We start from the raw sequence: 16,694 nt of genomic DNA, 5'->3' as shown, positions 1-16,694 counted from the left end.
TGGTTTTAATAAACTAATCAATAAAGATTAAATTGACATAGCGAAATACATGATAATGTACACAGAGAGACAAATGTCACAATACATGCAATAATGCAAGAAGGAAAATACCTTTCTTGATAGGTGCTATGGGAGAAATATATTTCTTAATAATAGCAATGAGAAGGATATATGTTAAAATAACGAAAGGAGAGAAATGCATTTCATGATCAAGGAAACATTTGCAGAGAAATGTCATTCAGAATACACTAGCAAATATGCAAACTTAATGAAAATTCTCTTGGAGAGCAAGAACATACAATTGCAATAATGTTTAGAATAACTGAAAAACAGAGGAGAGAGAATGACAATTTCAAAATACAATAAGCATTATAGCTTCAGCCAAAGATGCCAGCTAGATGGCTGAAGGAGACCACACATGCGTCATAGTCATAACCCAAGGGGTCATTTTAGCAAGGTAGTCCAGTGAATGGACTGAGGAGCAGATTTTTATACTCTTTTAATGAAGAACTATTGACCACAGAATCATGACATTAACAGGGGCTTTGACCACAGAACATGACGCACTTTGGTCACTTCTCTGAGATATTTAGGAACACAGAGTTGACACCCACGCTAAAAAATTTATCAAAAGGTCACTTGATGTTTGACCGTAAATCATAATGCAAACTACAATAATATGAATGATTGACAGGTGAAAAGTGGCCCCCACCATCAATTATCGCATGATGTTCCTCTTAGCTCGGGAAGTTCCCTGTTCTTGCGATAGCTACGTGGGTGTAAGAAAAGAAGAGCACCTCGAGGGAGTGGGGGCTGGGTGACATGTTTACAAAAAGACAGAGCCGGAGCTTCTTGTGTGTCGCAGAAGAAATAACTTGTATTTAAGCAGAGAGGCATTTTGGGCCTACTACATTAAAAGAACAACTGAGACAATATGATCAACGTAACACCACTCTGTATGCTGGCTGGTGGGGCCTTATCAGGGTCTCATGCTTCACGTATAGACAGAATGGCCTTCGGCACTATATGGTAAAACTGGACCCTGGCATGGTAACCTCTCCATTATCTAGGCTGGATAGTTCTTGGACAAAAAGTCTTTTAAGGATGTTGAAATCTCTGCAAAATGAGCTACAAAGCACAGATAACACCCGACCAGGCTCAGAAATGCTCTAATACCCTTCTTTGTAGTGGGTCGTGACAGTTCTTTAATACCCCAAATAACGTATAGAACTTGTGTCTAGGATGCATTTTTCATGATTTGCAGGAAGGCAAGCAGACCCCAGCCTGCCTAAAACGGCCTCTAGATGTTCTACATGATGTTCCCATGTTTGGCTGAACACCCCTATGCCATCTATGTATGCAGCTGTATACCTGTGGTGATTTCTGAGAAGCAAATCCATCAAGCGTTGAAATGTCGCGGGAGCCCCATGTAGACCAAAAGGCAAAACCCTTAACTGGTATAAACCAGAGGGAGAGCGGAAGCCTGTTTTTTTCCGTGCCGCAGGAGACAATGGAATCTGCCAATACCGTTTAGTGAGTTCCAAAGTGGTCATATGCTCTGCAGTGCCTATGTTTTCAATCATCTCATCCACTCTGGGCATTGGGAAAGTATCAAACAGATACATCTCATTTAGCTGTCTGAAATCGATACATCTCATTTAGCTGTCTGAAATCGATACAGAAATAAATAGACCCAATGCGTTTGTGTACCAAAACCACTGGAGAACACTATGCACTATAAGAGGGTTTGATTATCCCTTCTCGCAACATCTCCGCCACTTACGTCTCAACAGCCTGTCGTCTAGCCTAGGACGAAGACAAACAGGTTTTGCATCTTTGGTTTTAATATCATGTTGTATTCACTGGGTTCGCCCGAGACGTGAGGAAAAGACATCACCATATATCTCTACCAACTCGAGAAGATTCTCCCTCTGTAAGGGAGAGAGATTTGAACTCATGGGAACTATCCCCTCAACCTCAGATGTAGTCTCACCAAACAAAGTGATTTCAAGGGTTTGGGAATCAGTCACCAAACAAACTTCACTGCCAAAGCTTCCAGTCCTGGGGTTTTCTACCTACTTTTTAAGCAGATTGATATGATATATCTGTCCCAAATTCCCCACATGAGGGACTGCCACTCTATAGGTAACAGGTGTAACTTTAGCCAACACAGTATAAGGACCCTGCCATTTATCCAATAGTTTATTGTCAGAGGATGGAAGTAGTAACAACACCTTTTCCCCTGGTACCAGTCCCCTAAGTTTGGTACCTCAATCATAAGTACTCTTCTGTTTCCCCTGGGCGGTATCCATATTACCTCATCTTTTTTCTTAGAGTGGCAGCATATTCTAGGAGCCACACACCTTCGTTTTCCTCATCTTCCCACTGCTCTGAGGCCATGTCCAACAGGGTTCTAGGTCTTCTACCAAACACCAGCTCAAAAGTACTGAAATCTGTAGAGGACTGTACTTGATTACGAATGGTAAACAAAACTAACAGAAGTTGCCTATCCCAATTCCTGCATGTCTTAGATATAATTTTCTTTAGCAGGGTTTTGATGGTGCGAATATACCGTTCCACCAATCTGTCAGTTTGTGGGTGATAGAAGGAGGTTCGTATTTTTTAATCCCTAAAATGGTACATATTTCAGCCAATAACCGTGACATAAAAGGGGTTCCCTGATCAGTCAACAGTTCTTTCGGAAAACCAACCGACTAAAAAAATCCCATCATTGCTTCAGCCACTACACTTGTTGTCATGCTGGCCAAGGTCATATCAACACAACTGAAGAGACAGGAGAAAGAGCCTTCTCTAGCTCTCATGATTTAGACTAAAAATCCTACAAAAAGAGAAGAAACTATGTTCAGTGCTGTAAACCACAGCCTTCTCGATAGCGGAAAGTGTCCCCCTAGTGACTTTTATTATTGACATAGGGGAGAAAGAAGACAGATAGAGGTGAAGCATTGCTGCAAACCAGAGTCTAAAAGAAAGCCCACCGGATTGTTAAAGACTGCCCTCACCCACTAAATAGTTGCATGCTTCATCACTGGGCCTCTACAGACACCCTGGTGCAGACTAACACTCAGGGTGGAGTGCTGATTTTTTAGAGAAAAACAGGAGATAGTACTCCTAATGACGGATCCCAAAATGCAGAGAAAAGAGAGTAATAAAACTGCCTAAGTGATAAACATTGTCCCACTTGACAGGATTAAAAGTAAACCTGAACTCAGGCTGGAGGGCTCAGAGGGGCTTTACGGGAGACACTGAACCTTTGATGAATAATTGACCACAGGATGGTGTCCCCACTCCGGTCCTGAGTTGAGAGAAATACTAATGCAACTTGGGTAAGAAAGACAAGTGTGGTTACATCACAAGAACAAAGTACAGCAAAAATGTATTGTTTAAATTGCTGACTAAAGCCAAATTATTGAAATTTTCAAGAAACCTAGAGCAATCAGACCCTGAGGAAGGCCAGAGACCCATTAGGACTAGGATGATTGGCTGAGACTTGTTGGTAGGAGCAGAAGGGGTGTTGGAGAGGTAACTTCTCCTACACACCCAACTTTTATTTTTAATCCTGTCAAGTGGGACCATGAATAAAATGAGTACAATGGTTATTACTTAGGCAACTTTATTACTCTCTTTTCTCTGCATTTTAGCATCTGTCATTAGGAGTACTATCTCCTGTTTTTCTCTCTTCCTTCTCTAAAAAATCAGTGCTCTACCCTGAGTGTTGGTCTGCACCAGGGTGTCTGTAGTGGCCCAATGATGAAGCATGCCACTATTTAGTCGGTGTGGACAGTCGGAAAACCCCAAGGCCAATAAAATCTCTGCAACAAATATTTCTTGGTTTTCTCCCACAATGCCCTCCACCTGTCTGTTTATGAGCCAAATGTCGTACCTTCTCCCTCTAAGGTGAAGGGACCAACAACTGTGAAACTCTCTTGCAGGGTTTCTGTATTCTTTGATATAACAACCCTTTCGAGACAAAGAAATAAGGTCCTACTTGTCCCTCCTCATCTTTAGTCACATGAGCCCAACCTTGTTCTAAATTCGAGTCATCTTTTTGGGCTGATCTAAAACTGAGTGACTCAGGCTCCTTCACAGGTGTGGAAGAGGAAATAGACAGAATATTAGCTAATCCATTCAAAACAAACAATCTGTTATGCAAATGTTTCTCTCTATGTGATAATCTCTGCTCCTACCTACCAGGTATCAACTCCTCAGTTACAAAGGGAGCTTCCTGCAACCACTGTACCTATTACCTTTCTCCTAACAGATTGTTCAAAAAAAGGATAAACCCTCTATAATCAGTTCCCAATACCATCTCTTCTACTAGCTCCGGGACACAACCCACCGTATATTTCCCTTATGTCCATTCCATTCCATCTACACCATGGCTACGGGATAAGGTGTTCTATCTCCAAGAACACATGTAATAACAACTGTATCCCCATCCAGCCACTGACTTGGTCCCATCCTGTCCACACTTATGAAGGCGGAGTCTATCAAGACTTTTGTTGGGACCTGTTTAATATACATTCACATGTGATTTTTGCTAAAGCTGACACTAGCCCATAACACTCAATTCTTGGAGTACCAAACTTCCATTGGTTCAGTCATGGATGTCCTCTGGGGTAATATCTGTCTATATGGCCCCACTCACCACATTGAAAACACTGGGGAACCTGATTCACCTCTCTACTAGGAGGAAAGCGTGAGGGTGATTCACCTTCTGCAGGGGATCGTAAAGAGGTTTATGGGAATGAAAATCTCCAAAGCAACAGGAGTGGGCATTTGAGGTTGCGATACTCGTGTTTCTGGGGTATGGGATGGTCGAAAATCCGTAGCTCTATGATAAGGGCGGGCCAGCTCTATAGCAGTATTGACTGTGATATCAGGATAAAGTTTTACCTAAGCCCTTGTGGGATTCGGAAGAACATCCAGGCTCTTCTAGATACACTTTATCCAATACTTCCTCCATGGTGGATACGTTAAGTTGCAACCAACGATTACCCAGATCTTTCACTCTGAAAAATAGGGCTCTTGGATTGTCTTGGGAGTTCCATTTCTCCTTCCGGAACTTTGACCGATAGTATTCACTATCAAATGCCAATCGTTCTAGGATAATTCTTTTTATTTCCTGGTATGGAGGGATGCCTGCAGGATTAGCAGCCTGATAAGCCATTTGCAATTCCCTGGACAAAAGAGGGGCAATATACTGGTCCCATTATTCTGGAGGTCATAACGCAGTACAACCCACCCTCTCAAAATTTGTAAAAGCGATATCAGGATCTTCCCCCGACTGAAACTACTGCAATACCGAGCTAGGGACATTAGTATGGACTCTGGTATTCGCAATGGTGTCTGTCAGTCTCTGTATGGCCGTATCCCGCACTACTTGGTTGTTATCTATGACCCCCGCATGTGACTGTAGAATGTTATCAAGATTTTCGTGATCCCTTTGCCCAGTGGTGGCCTGCCCCTCCATCACCAATTGTAGATGACGCTGTCCCTCAGCCTATTTATTTATCATATTGTCCATGTCACAGGTTGTTCCATCCCCTTTTCCTGTCAGGGATTTGCCTATCCCACTTCTGACACCACTGTGACAAGACAAGCAAAGAGGGCCACTCGGATTACTCAGTTATTGTCTTCCTTTTTATTTTTGAATGATAGGAAAGCTTTCAATTCTAGATTCATAGGGCAGAAGTAGTCTTCTTCCAAACAGCTCCTGGGCCTCTCTTCCCCTTTATTCTTCCACTTCTCTTAGTCTTGCCGCACCCTTGGGAGGAAACCAAATTACAAGACCATTAAGTATGATTTCCCTGCTGTCTTCTTCCTTCACCAAGAAAACACATCTGTGAAAAAGAACAGGCCGTCAGTGCTGGTTTAAACAAAAAAAGAACAGGAATTTCCTTCACGAGCAGCAGAGGGTTAGAAAGAAGAGAAATGCTAGTATGCATTGTACTAATGCCGCCAGGGACCTTGCATCACTCAAGGAAGTCAGGCACACTACACACACACAGTTGACACTACAACTACAGGCATCACAACCACCATCACACTCACAACCACCACCACATCCGCAGCCACCACCACACTCACAACCACCACTACACCCACAACCACCACTAGACCCACAACCACCACTAGACCCACAACCACCACAACCATACCAGCCACCTTAACAACACACTCATCCAAACCAACACACACAAAAGCCCATCTAAACACAAAACAACACCTACCAAAAACAAACACACAAGCACCAGAATACCAAACTCCAGCCAAACCACAGACATCCACACATACCCGAGACCCATATACAACTGCTAAACATACAGACACACACACAATCACACCAACCACCTCAAAAGCACACTCCTCCAAATCAACACACTCACACAAAAGCACACCTACAGACAAATCATAATCAACCAAAATCAATTGCATACACGCACCCAAATACCAAACATCTGCCAAAAAACACATATCCAAACAGACACAACATACACCAAACCCACATCCAACTGTCAAATATGCAGACACACATACATCACTGCTCAAGCTCCCTCTACCTCCAAATCCCAATCCTTTCCCACCCCTCCTACCTGTATTCCTCCTCCCAAATTGACATTTTACCCGTCCTGAACCTCTGTCAAACCTAAATCCACCCTTCCCAAGAAAGATCCTTTAGATGCCCCCTCTGTGCCTGATACATGCCCCTTCCTGAGGAGGTTACCTTTTGGCAGTACGAATAGGAGGCAAGTTATGGGCAACACAACCACAGGCTATTGTCATAAGAAAGCCTTTTTTTCTCCTTTTAAGTTTTGAATTGAATAAAATGTTTATGAGAGAAGTGTGAAAAAAAACGTACATTTACAAAGTTTGTCCTAACATTATTTTTCATTTACAATTTGTTGATTCATAAAAATGTTAATGAAGAAAATGTTAATTACATATTTTTACTTACTAACAATTATACAAGGAAATGCAACACTTTTTTAAATGTCTTATTGTTAAGTCCATACACTAGTAAGAAGAATTTGCAACGCAATCGGTCTCGCCTTTGGGACCTTATATGTATTTTGCTATGCAGCAATTAGCCTGGGTGCTGAAACATCTACTGATCTTTAACATAGAGGGAAAGTAAGCACCAAACAGCGTGACACGCCAGTTATGGGAACACGTGGAGAGAAATATTGCCTTTCAGCGGGAAATGGTATAGTCCAAAGCTGTTTTTAATATAAAAGCAGGGCCTTAGGTGGTCATATAACTGAAAATACAAGATTTGAAAAAAATATTATTGTTTACGAGTGTGTCGGGATTCGACCCTTCCCGCTCCCGTGGAGGGCCCCCGAGACTCATGTCTCGCAAATCCCTTTTCTTGTCCATAGCTTCCGGGTAATGATGTGACTGTTGGTGATTCTGGGACTCCAGACATCCTGGGCTTCTGACCCTTTAATTCCGGGACCGAACTTGAACAAGGCCCCGTCCCTGAAAGCTATGCGGAACTGGATTCGCCAACGTTCAAAAGGTGGATTGCCAGTCAGGAGGGGCGCGACTGAAGCGGTGAGGAAGGCGATCCGGAGCTCCCGAGACGAGCAGAAGCAAGGAGACAAAGTGTTGCTGCGGAGGAACCAAGCCTCAACGCCGAACAACGTGACGAGAAGCCAGGAGGCATTCCCCGCCAAGCGCCAAGCCACGACCTGGAGGTTCGTGGCACCAACGGGTTTGTGACAGATTCTGGGGGTCTGTGTCAGATTACGCTCCACAGGATCCAGCCGCAGCAAGAAAGGGTCCACCTACTGATATCACCAACATCCCAATATGTATACAGGGTGTTCGAGTGATCAGGCAAGGGAAAAAAGAGGAAAGGGTCATAAGGGGAATAGAACCTGTAACAACAAGAACACAGCTAGTAACAGGGTCAAATAACATCTACTCTCAATAATATCTCACTAGATTGATTATATACCTGGTAATAAATATACCAGTTTATACAATCCTTGCCAAGCGTGATTCAGATCAAGCATCAGACCTGAAAAAAAGAACTAACATATGTTAGGACATGTACAATCACGCATGCTATTCACCAAATATGCGTAGATACGTCCCTCATACATACCCAGAGGTTTTACCACAAACGCAGGAAAGAGACACTTTAGATACTGAAGCATAGTCTCCACAATTTACAATGTTTCAAATAAGTCCTGTTCCTCTCAAATATTGATCAGGAAACCTTACCGCCGTATTCTGCTAGGGCCAAAACAGTCCAGCTCCCAAATAAACATTAACCATAAGCCTACACCTGCTCTGTGAATTTCTCCAAGGCGTACTCACGATTCTGCAAAGTCTTACTGCCTTCAGGGAGCCCACACAGATCCTACAACTGCAATCCAAAAGTGGTGTCCTCCTCCAACCGTCTCTCCCTCATCCGAGAAAGAGACTCATGACCAAAACAAAATCACGCGCATCTGCCTGTGCGTCTGCTGCAACTATATCCCCTACCATTTTGCGAGCATCATGGGAGTTGTAGTTCTGAAGATGATGTGGCAGGTGCTGATACGCTTGTACCCCGACAATAGGTCCCCCTCACCTAGCGCCTCCTAGGCCCAGGTTTCATCAGAAACTGCCTATGGAAAGAGTGAACAGCCGCTGGAGCATGCACATTCTGCCACGTTCCCAAGAGTCGTCCTCTGCAGCATATCCCTTCCAAGACACCAAATCCCACAACACCCCTCTCTTCCACTTGGAATCCCGAATGCTCTTGACCTCATATTCTAGCCCACCATCACACAACACGGGCGGCGAGGCAAGCCGGCGTGCCCCCAATGCAGGTTTCAAAAGGTTACAGTGGAACACAGGGTGGATCCGAAGAGTACCAGGCAGTTTCAACTTGTAGGTTACAGGATTGGTGTAAGGGCCAATGAACCTAGGATGTAATATACTACGCATCTTGAAACGTATATTTTTAGCGGACAGCCACACCTTGTCCCCTACACGATACTGAGGCCCATAAATTCTGTGAAGGTCTTCCCATTTTTAATAGGTACTTTTAGCCTGTATCAAATGGTCTCTAACCTTACGATGTACTGCGTGTAGCTTTCGTACCTGAGAAAGCACCTTGGGCTGATTAGCAACTTCCTCAGGAATGTTGACAGGCAATATTCGGGCATCATATCTGAAATTAGCACAGAAAGGAGATATGCCAACATAACTATGTCACGCATTGTTATATGCTAATTCAGCCATCCATAACAGCTCAACCCAGGATTCTTGGGCCTCCTTCGCATAGCTTCTGAGGTACTTCTTGAGGGTCTGATTTAGTCTTTCTGTCTGTCCATCGGTCTGCGGGTGAAAACTTATAGTGTAGAGTCGATGTGCAGGGCCTTGCACCATATCCTCCAAAATCTAGCTACGGACTGAGGCCCCCTATCAGACACAATTACTTCAGGTACTCCATGTAATCTGATGATGCTATTTAGTAATAACTGCACAGTCTGACCGGCCGTAGGGAGATTTACACAAGGAATGAAATGTCCCATCTATGTGAGTCCATCAACAACTACCAATATAGCTGAATTCGCCTTCTCTAGGGGTAACCCTGTGACAAATTCCGGACTGATGTTTTGCCACAGGCGATGTAGTGTGGGCATGGGTATGAGTTTCCCCTTTTTCCTGATGTTTTCATTTTTGGCTCTTCACACTTAGCCACCCAAGACGAGACATCTTTGCTCAAGGTGCTCCACCAGAAATGGCATTGTGTCAGCTGAATGGTTTTATGTGATCCTGGATGGCCCGCCAATGGAGACACATGACACCACATGAAGGCCTTCTTTTGAAGCTCTGGAGAGGGGAGATACAGTCTATTTTTATTGAAGGGTAGCCCCTGCTTCACTGTGTGCTCCATCTTGTGCCCATGCTTCCCATACTGAGCTAGATGCATGCTTTTGTACTTCTTCCAAGAAGTTCTCCACTCGGATAGCACAAAGCACCTTGGATGGTTCAATGATTGCCTCTATTTCCTTGTGGTATATGATGTTTTCCATTGTTTCGTGTCTAGACGAAGAATCTGCTTTGCGGTTCTCAACACCTGGCTTAAAGGTAATAACAAAGTTATATTCCGCAAAAAACAACATCCATCTCATTTGTCTTTGAGAAAGATGTTGTGCCGGCTTCATGTATTGCAGATTCCTATGGTCTGTGTATACCGTGTTAGGGTGACTAGTCCCCCACAGATATTGCCTCCATTCTTGAAACACCTTTTTTATCGCCAGCAGCTCTTTTTCGGCGATAGTATAATTTCTTTCAGCAGGGTTCAAGTTTTTGGACAAATAGGCCACAGGATGCAACTGTCTTTTGCTCCTATTTGTGACAGTATGGCTCCAATAGCCTTGTCTGAGGCATCAGCCTCAGACAAGGCACCCTCATTCTGGAACTCACTGCCACTGGAACTGAGACTCTCCTCCTCTCACCTTCATTTCAGATCTCTCCTAAAAACCCACCTCTTCCATGGCACTTATTCATAATTTCCTCTCCCCCCGCTCCCTGCCTCTTGTTGAATAAAGTGAATAGCGTCAAGAAACCGTCCGGTGAATGCCGCGCTTTATAAGTAATTTTTACATTACATTACATTACATCAGCCTCCATCACGAAAGTATGCTCTGGCCTGGTATGCAAGAGTACAGGAGCCGTGGTAAATGCTCTCTTCAGAAAGGTAAAAGCTACCTCCGCCTCACTAGACCATTGAAAGGTAACTCCCTTTTTAAGTAACCGGGAAATTGGGATGGCTACCTGAGAAAAATGGAGGATGACCTACGAGAATAGTTTGCGAAGCCCAGGAAGCACTGCACATCTCGTACGATTTTTAGGGGTTGGCCATTCTTGCACTGCCTTTACCTTTCTCCCTGCCATGTGCAAACCCTCTGGGCAAAGCATAACTCCGAGAAATTCCACTTGTCTCACACCGAACTCACACCTGTTCAATTTACAGAATATTCTGTATGTACGCAACTTGGTCAACACTCTAATGACGTGACTTGCATGCCCTTTAACAGTATCGGAATAGATGAGGATGTCGTCAGTATACACCACAACAAACAGGTCCACAAATTCCTTCAAGACGTTGTTAAGAAAATACTGAAATGCCACCGGGGCATTGCATAAGCCGAACGGCATGACAGTATGCTCAAATAATCCATAACAAGCCTTATAAGCTGTCTTCCACTCATCACCATCCCGGACGCGCACCAAATGGGTCGCACCCCTCAAGTTCAACCTTGTGTAGATTTTCGCCTCTCTCACTTGATCAAGCAACACAGAAATGAGGGGTAAAGGATATCTGTTCCTCACAGTATTTTTATTCATTAGCCGATAATCCACACATGCCCTCAAATTGCCATTAGATATAAAAAAAAGTGGAGAGGCAGCCGGTGACCGATAGGTCTAATGAACCCTATCTCCAGATAATGATCCAGCTATTCTCGTAAGTATTTGGTCTCTGGCACAGCAATGAGTACACTCTGCATGCAGGGATTGTTGACCCCTCTACTAGGTCTATTCTGCAAACATACTCACTGTGAGGGGGAAACTGTTCCGCCTGGGTCTCACTAAAAACATCCTTGAACTGAGAGTACTCTAACGGTAACATAGTCTCCTTAGGAAACCGCCAAGCATCATTCAGATCAAGCATCAGACCTGAAACAAAGAACTAACAGATGTTAGGACGTGTACAATCACAAATGCTATCCACCAAATATGAGTTGATACATCCCTAATACATACCCTGAGGTTTTACCACAAACGCAGGAAACAGACTCTTTAGATACTGAAGCATAGTCTCCACAATTTGCTATATAAAAGCAGTCTTTTACTTCAATGCCAGAATGTTATGGGATATTACCCCCACAAGGAATACAAAGCAACCGAACTGCAACACATACACGATAATATGCGGTTTCCTCACCGCCGTATTCCGCTATGTGAATAGTGTAAAATACTCAGGTTACAACAAGGCACACTGTCCCCCTGCAAAGCAGTAAGTGGTTACCTCACCGCCATATTCCGCTGCTTGTTGGATACCGTTTCATTTCCCAAATACATATGAAAAAAGGCACCCACGGTAATAAGCGTTGAACTCACCGCTGTATTCCGCTATGTTTCGAAAAAGTCCTGTCCCTCTCAAATATTGATCAGGAAACCTTTTACAGCAATACACGGCTCTTCACCGCCGTATTCCGCTAGGACAAAACTGTCCAGCTCCCAAATGAACATTAACGATAAGCCTACACTGCCTCTATGAATTTCTCTGAGGCGTACTCACGATTCTGCCAAGTCTTACTTGCTTCAGAGAGCCCACAAAGATCCTACAGCTGCAATCCAAAAGCGGCGTCCTCCTCCAACCGTCTCTCCCTCAGCCGAGAAAAAGAGTCATGACCAAAACAAAATAACGTCCACCTGCCTGGGCGTCCGCTGCGACTATATCCCCTCCCATTTAGCAATCATCATGGGTGTTGTACATCTGGGGATGATGTGGCAAGCGCAGATACACTCGTTCCTTGACAGTCTGGGGGACAGGCAGTTACCTCGTACCAGGCTGGGACTTAAGGCGGGTGGAATACAAGTCCTTGCTTACCGGGGTTGAGTCCTGTGTCTCGGTGTTGGTTCCCCTACCCTTTTCACGTCCCCGGCTGACTGGTGCTCCCTCACAATCCCTCCCCTCATTGTATCTAAAACGCCTCATAGTTAAGGCTTGTTATTTTTTTATTCCTTTTCACAAGTCGTCACTTATGAAGTCCGTGAAGTAGACGTGACCTCTCAGAAGAAGAACAAAGAACTGATTCCCCATCCAAGAAGACATGGGCAGTACTGTTTGGTGGACATTTTATTTACCCCGAACTGTTATCAGAATAAAAATCCCTTGCAATCTACCTATGTGCCTTGTGCATTCCTTAAACCCGCTACAGGGTGCTTGTTGAAGACAATTTCTATGTACTGGAATCTAGAGAATTATTATTATTATTACATTTATGTGTCAGCGCAACAGCTACCCAAAAAGGGTTTCCCAGCGCTGTGAGTGGACAGCAAAGAGACTGGAGGGAACTACTGGCTGAAAAGCCAGGTCTTCAGAGACTTGCGGAACAAAAGGAGGTTGGATTGCGTTCAAGAAATAAAGGCAGAGCATTACATAGAACAGGACCCAAGTAAGCAAGAGAGCGCCCTCCATACGAGAAATTCTGTTCTTAGGGACGTGGAATTTTGCTTGTGTGGAAGACCGAAGTGTGCACGAGGGGACATAGAGATGGACTAGGCGTTGTAGGTAGCGGTGGGCCTTTGCATGCTTAATGCAGAACATGTAGGTAAGGGCCTCGAACACAGCCCGTTTCTCTATCGAAAGCCAGTGGAGGTTTCCCAGTAACGTGGAGGCTGATGCGGTTCTGGGAGCTCGGCAGAGTAATCTGGCAGCAGAGTTTTGAACATGCTGCAACTTACGCGTTACATCCTTATAGAGGCCCAGATAAAGGATGTTCCCGTAGTCCAACCTAGTAGTAACAAGGGCCTGGACTACGGTACACTGGGTATGAGCTGGTAGCATACACAAAATCTTCCTCCACCATTTTAAGATGGTAAAACAGGTAGCGGCAACCTTGGTAACTTGCTGACGCATGCATATTGACTCGTCGATAATAAAACCAAGGTTGCGCACCTGGGTTGAGGGTTGTGGGAGCATACCCATTTCTGAGGGCCAATGTTGGGGTATGAGAAAAGCAACAGCCCAGAGTCGTCTACCAACACTGCCAAGGGTCTAACATAAATATTGAAAAGCAGGGGGCTGAGAATTGAGCCCTCTGGGACCCCATAGGGTGAAGAGTATGGCTTAGATTTAGCGGTTGATGAAAAAACCTGAAAGGTACGATTGGAAAGAAATTACGAAAGCCAGTTCAGGGCCATCCCAGTGACCCCGAAGGATTGAAGGGCCTTTATAAGTACGGTATGAGAAACCGTATCAAAGGCCGTGTTGAGATTGACCAATACCAGGGCCATAGTTCCACCTGCATCCAGGTTCTGCTAAAGCAATTCTGGTATTTTACTGACCTCTGCTGGTCGTTTTCTATCAAGACAGTTAAATAGAGGCAGATGAACAGAAAAAAAATCCCTAAGCGGAAGCAGACAAGTCCTAGGGCTGATCCCCAGAGCCCACAAAGTACATACACATATAAGTATATTCTAAAGTATATATCCTAAAGTATGTACTAAAGTATATTCAAGAGGACTTGAATGGTCGACTTAAAAAAGGATTATGATAGACTTAACAATTTTGGTGCCAGCATTCATCATGATAATGTACACCTGCACCAAAAATAACATTTTAATTTATTGTTTTTAAGTGTTAATGCAGGTTTGTTTATTTAAACTTAATAAATGAATAAATAAACACATATGCATTACACATTACAAAATATAGGATCATTTAAATGTAATAAATTACAAAAAATGCACTAGGAAATGTTACATAAATAAATAAAATGATTTCAAATTAGGACTAACACTGATTTTACATGTATTTTTTTAAAACACATTACCTTGTCTGGTGCAATTACTAAATTATATTTACTTTAAATGTTTCAAAAAATGAGTACTACATATGGTTATAATTTGATAGTTTACAAAAAATGAGAAAACACACCTGTATCAACACATTATGAATTTTGTTTAATGTCACCTTATATGTAAGTGTCCATTATCATGAAGGAAGTTTGCACAAAATTTGACAATAATAAAATGTACTTAATACAGGTGTTTTTCTTATATGACAACATTACACACATATGCATTACACGACTCACTGACAAAATATCGACCAAGAAAAAATCGACCTACAGGAATATCGATGCAGAAATATCGAAGGCAAGAATATCGACATCCTATCTACAACATGGTAAGTACAAAAATATCGAAAAAAATATATAGATGTTAAAAATATCGATGTTAAAAATATTATTTTTTCTCTGTAAAAATATAATTGTAAAATAAAGTAAGTAACACTAATAAATAAAATAAACATAGTTAAAAATATCCAATAATGTTTAAAATTAATAAATAATACATATATAATAATAATACATTAATTAAACATATACAGAAAATATATAATATGTACGTACTTAACAATAAGTTATAATTATTTTAATAATTTATAAATTAATAAAAAAAATTATAAATTACAAATACATTTACAAACATAAAACAAAAACAGAAATAAAAAACAAAGAATAATGTTTAATAAATTAAAAAAATTAAATATACTTTTAATATTTTTAAAATAAATTATATACTACATTATCTAAATTTATACAAAAAATATTAAATAGCTAAATAAATAAAAATTCCATTCAAAATCCTTGAGTAAAAAAATACAGTAATAAAAATGTCTGATAGCATAGAACTTAAAATTACCACTCCCACTCCACAGAGCGCAACAGTAGAGAAACCATTGGATAGCGTAGGGTTAAAATTACTATTCCATCTCCAGAGAGTGCAACAGTAGGGAAAATGTTGGATAGCGTAGAGGTAAAAATTACTATTCCAACTCCAAAGAGTGCAACAGTAGGGAAAGCGTTGGATAGTGTAGGGGTAAAAATTACTATTCCCACTCCAGAGAGTGCAACAGCAGGGAAAGCATTGGATAATGTAGAAGTTAAATATAACATACTTATAAATATTTGTTGTAAATAAAATATTTAAAAATGTAATTTTTAAATAACTCTACATCATTTGCAAATACCCATTAATAATTACTAAAAACATAATTACAATTCAATAATTAATTAACAATAAAATAACAATAAATACCAATACATATAAATTACTAAATATAAATTACCAAATAATACATATTGAACACTAAAATATTTTTCAAAACAAAAAACAAATTAATAATTAAAAACTGTTTAACAATTAGAAAATGGTAAACAATACATTTATTTTTTAAAAAATGGAAAATTATTTACCAATGAATAAAATAAATTTCCAATTAATCAAAATGAATTAACAATTAAAATTATCTATTACCAATTTAAAAAAATTGATTACCAATTAAAAAAGAAATTACCAATAAAAAAATGGAATAGCCAATAACAAACCTTAATTACCAATTAAAACAATTAATTACCAGTTAAAATAATTAATTACCAACTAATAATTATTTAAAAATAAAATAATTAGAAATACCAATAAAAAATAAATAAGTACTTAATTACAATTAAATTACTTCCCACCCAATTCCCCTATAAACCCACAACCCGCTACAGACCTTAAACGCAAAAATTCATTAAAATTCATTTACAATTACTAAAATGTAATAATTAATTTACTATAGTTAAATTACTTCCCACCCTACTCCCCTATAAACCCACAGCCCGCTCCAGTACTAAAACATAAAATTAAATTAAAAATAACATTTTTAATATATAAAAATAGTACACATATATTAAAACAAATAAAATACTTAACAAAAAACATATAACACATACATATAAAATACATAATACATACATAATAAAATACATAACAACAAACAAATATCGATATTAGTAACATCAAAATTAGTGACATTGATATATTTGATATCGATATTACTAACTTTGATATTACTTATATCGATATAAAAAAAATCGATATTACTTACC

The sequence above is a fragment of the Lissotriton vulgaris genome, chromosome 9, assembly GCF_964263255.1.
Source record: "Lissotriton vulgaris chromosome 9, aLisVul1.2, whole genome shotgun sequence".
Taxonomy (NCBI): Eukaryota; Metazoa; Chordata; class Amphibia; order Caudata; family Salamandridae; genus Lissotriton; species Lissotriton vulgaris.
This window is presented reverse-complemented; position numbering follows the sequence as displayed.